The 4,525-nt window shown below is 40.1% G+C and overlaps 1 protein-coding gene across 5 annotated transcripts in view; it reads right to left on the reverse strand.

Annotated features, from left to right (window-relative positions):
- MED12L (mediator complex subunit 12L) overlaps positions 1-4,525 on the reverse strand; it is a 347,565-nt gene that overhangs the window by 110,042 nt on the left and 232,998 nt on the right. The gene's annotated exons all lie outside the window — the stretch shown is intronic.

The following is a 4,525-nucleotide window of genomic DNA, read 5'->3' on the forward strand; positions in this document are numbered from 1 at the left end:
CAGTTACAGGACTCTCATCAGTACTGATAGCATCCCTCACAACCAAGACTGCTAAAATGAGGAGCTGGATCAAACAGCAGAACACAGAAGAAAGCGTCAATGTGAGGGCAGGAGTCAGATGCAGGCGTATCTCCAGATTTGTCTCCACACCATCCCTTCCCTTTAATTGACCATTACACATGAAGTTCTCATACCAGGAAAAGGTAAGCAGCTTCATTTAAAGCAGACCTAATAGATACAAATCATCTCAAATGACAGATTAAACACAGTAATTCAAACATAGGGACCTAAAGATACCAATCTCAGTGCGGACAACATTAAAGGGTTTGTAATGATTATACTCAGCACAAATCCCAGTTACTGACTACATGGTAAGCCACAATTACAGTGACTTTTGTACACAGAGATGGGACAGGAAGATCTGGTGATTTTACTACGATCCTTGTTGTATGTTCTGACTACACGTGAAAGACATATCATATGAACTATGTTTCAATTAGACCCCTGCTCATCTTTGTTTAGTAATAATGGGATCGAGTACTGGGAAGGATTTGGAGGCCCTTTATGTGTATGCTTTCCTTTAAGAAGAAATGGATGCATCAAAGATTATAGAGACAGAGAAAATTAGACAACAAGTTCTGTGCCTACCAACACTGGAGACGGGAACATTATGCCTGGGGCCAGGCCAATGCAGAGAAGTCACATAAAGGGAGCAGAGAGGAAGCAACCTATGCAAGGGAGAGGTGACTACAAGACCAGGGCAAGCCTTGGCAATACACTGCAGATGGCTCAGGGTCAACCTCTGGGTCAGGAAGATCCCTGGAGAAGGGAATGGCCACCCGCTGCGGTGTTCCTGCCTGGATTTTCCACGGACAGAGGAGCCTGGCGGGCTACAGTCCACGGGGTCGCAAACAGTCAGACACTCAGTGACTTTCACTTCACTCATACTAGAAAGTGAGGAAGCAGGAGTAGGGTAAAGAGTTTACTCCAGGATTTAGGAAGACTTATCAACACCACTACCTATTTTCATTCCTCTAAAGGTACTAGAAACAGTCTCTCCTTGAGTCCTTCTGTCTCTTTAAGAACATATTTTGAAAGATGACACAGATTCTTTTCTAAAGTTCACTGAATGAATCCTAGTTTTGCAGAACAATGAAGCCAAGAAAATTTGAATCAACTGTCCAATATCCCAAAGCAAAAGTGATTTTGGAGTCATGAACCAGGTCTTTGTCCAAAACAAGAGTTATAGATATTCATATTTTATTTCAAGCTTTTAAACGCCAATGTAGATTTCAGATTAATATGTCCAAAAGGCCTCAGAAACATTTAAAAGTATTTCCATTTAAGTGTCCCATGGGCTGGACCTAGCAAATACAGAGCAAACCAATCTTTAAAAGCCAAGGAAATTAAGGAAAAAAACAAAGAAAGCAGATTGTTCTAAAGAACAAAAGAATAAACCAGTAAAAAAAATAAATAAAAATGAATGCAATGTAAAACTCATTAGTTTCACATCAAAAAATTATTAAGAATGTTACTGGGAAATAGAAAAATTCAGACTAAACATTTGAATTTATTATTGCTTCAGAAGTAATCACTTGATTGATAATAGTGGCGTGATTAGTAGGAAAATACCCTAGTTCTTAGGAAATACATGCTGAAGCAGTGAGGGCTGGGGACACTGGTCACAATGACTTCAACTTCAAATAGGTCTCCCTCAAAAACGTGTTGAAGGAGAGGGAAAGGGGAGGATGTGAAAACTACCAGTATGAAAGTATAAAATTTGGCTGAACTATAATTTCAACTTACCTGTAAGTGTAACATATCTAAAAGTAATATTATTATAGAAAAAAATGAAACAAAATTTTTTTTAAAAAACACTGTAGTGGTAGAGAAACACAAGCATATCCTAGGACGTCCGTGGTCCTGGATTCAAAATAAATTTGAGGTTTCCAATAGCTGAAGAAAATTATTAAAAGAGCTTCTCTGCATTTAATAGGATCTTCCAATGAAGCAGCAAGATAATTATGGTTATAAAGTCTCCTGTGGCTTTTATGAAATGTGAGACTTGCTATAAAAATCAGCAGAAAAAAATTATGCCGGTTAACCTTTCAGTGATTTGAATAATAATAAAGTTAAGGGATATTTCTTAGCTGCTCTTTTCATCAAAGCATTACACTTTTTTTTTCTGACTAAACCTGTACTACTTCCCTTTCTGAATGTTAAGTAAGTATGACCAGCTTTTACAAGTCCCAACTTGAGATACGCATAATGGGCTTTAAGATGAATGCATAAAGGCTACCTCATGTTAACTTTTTCACTACTAAACCTACTTTGCATCACCAGTGAAAGAAGCTTTTAAATACACAATCCCACTGTTATATGACTAGCTGTTTAGTCACTAAGCTATGCCTGACTCTTCGCGAGCCCTTGGACTGTAGCCCGCCAGACCCCTCTGTCCATGGGATTCTCCAGGCAAGAATACTGGAGTCGGTAGCTGGAGCTGGTGTCAGTCCAGTAGGTGGTCCTCTTTTTCTCCTCCTGAGGGTGGCCTGGGCATGGCCTAATCTTTTCCAGACCTTAGCCACATACTTGGGCTTCCATGGTGGTTCAGTGGTAAAGAATCCACCCGCCAATGCCGGAGATGCAGGTTTGATCCCTGGGTTGGGAAGATCCCCTGGAGAAGGAAATGGCAACCTACTACAGAATTCTGGCCTGGGAAATCCCATGCACAGAGGAGCCTGGTGGGCTACGGTCACAAGAGTTAGACATGGCTTAGTGACCAAACCACCACCAGACAAAAAGATCCTCATTTATAGCACATGAAACTGTATCAGTAACCTGTGATAAACCATCATGGAAGAGAATTTGAAAAAATAATGTATGTACGGGTATAGCTGAGTCACTCAGCTGTTCAGCAGAGACTGGCACAGTATCATAAATCAACTGTACCCCAATAAAAAAATGAGGCAGATAACAGAACTGCCTTTATTCCCCCACAGAAGCTTGTGAAACGTTTGTCCATACACGCCCCCTCACATGAATTCCTACCCACCACTGGAACTGAAGGATGATAATCCTCAGACTTTGCAGAGAAGGTCTTTGCCCAACATACTTTTAAGGAGACTACATGGGGTATGCTCCCTTGAATGGATGCTTTTAAGACTGGCAGTTGGTTATTCTGGCAGTGAGGTTTCCCATTTGAGCAGCCCATCAGTTACTATTTGGGGGTCACAGTGACAAACCGCAAGAAGTTCAACTCACGAAAAACAAAGTCTCTCCAACTCAGGCCTGCATGGCATAACTTTCCCCCTCAGGATGCAGGGAAATGGCTTCAGCGATAAAGGGCAATCCCTGGAGAAGTACCGAAGGACAACCAGCAGAGTCCAACCTGAATGAAGTATGGCTGGTAAGTCTGATAAGTTCTTGTAAGACTGAACCACTATTAAGTTGGGTAATTTTTGTTCAGAGGCTTTCCCTAGGGCTAGCTACTCATCCACAACATACTTAGTCCACCCTGAACAGAATGGAATGGAAAACCATTAAATTTTAGTTGTCTGTTTTTGTTTGTTTAGAAAAAGGCAATAGAAGAAACAACTACTCAACTCTTGGTCTTTACATTGAATACATTGAAAAAAAAAATGAGTACATATACATTATCTCCTTAAGGCATAAGTAAATTACTAACTAAATACTTATTACTGATTTAACTAACTTCAAAAAATGTTCCACCTTCATTATTTTATCTTTCTCTTCGTTCATGAAAATAACAAGTTTTTATTATATTTGATAAATTTTTTATCTTTTAACTTCTTTGTTTGAATGTCGCATTCAAGAAAACACTGGAGTCTTCGGGACATTTTTTGGAAGCTCTAAAATTAATTACAAATAGGAAAAAGTGATTTGATTACATAACTTTATCATTGTGGGAAGATCTTTTAAAAGAGTAAAAAGTTGTCTTGTAGAATTCAAGAGATTAGGAAAACTGGAAACCTAAGTAATTTTATTTTAAATGTTCTGAACGTTTAGATTTATGTATAGGTGAAAACAAGTATATAGATTTCAACAGATTCTCAAAAGCAACTCCACAGGTTTCCCAAGTTATCAATCACCAGTATCGACATATTTAATTCTGTTCTTAAATGTGTAGAATACTATCCTGAAACATCTTTTATTAGAGATATTCTGATGCGCTTTAACTCCAAATTTAATTAGCGGGAAGGTTAGTAAATGCGTATTTTCCAACTAGCAACAGGAAGTCTGTCCTCCCACCACCAGCAGCAGCAAAGCCCTCTCAGCACTGGGTCTGACTTAGCAAGGCCCAGCCTGAGACTGGACACCCTGCTCCCTAAACCGTCCTCCGGCATTCTGGGCTCCAGCCCTCTGTGCTCCCTGCAGGTGAATCACTGTCTCATTCCTGCGGGTTCAGGAAGCGCTTTCCCGTCTACACACCTCGCCTCCTCTCAGATGTGAGTCATTTCCAGCAGCAAGAGAGCCAGTTGCTCCAGTCGCTCCGGAGCAGGAGGGC

Source organism: Cervus canadensis, chromosome 7 (genome assembly GCF_019320065.1).
Source record: "Cervus canadensis isolate Bull #8, Minnesota chromosome 7, ASM1932006v1, whole genome shotgun sequence".
In the NCBI taxonomy this organism is placed as follows: Eukaryota; Metazoa; Chordata; class Mammalia; order Artiodactyla; family Cervidae; genus Cervus; species Cervus canadensis.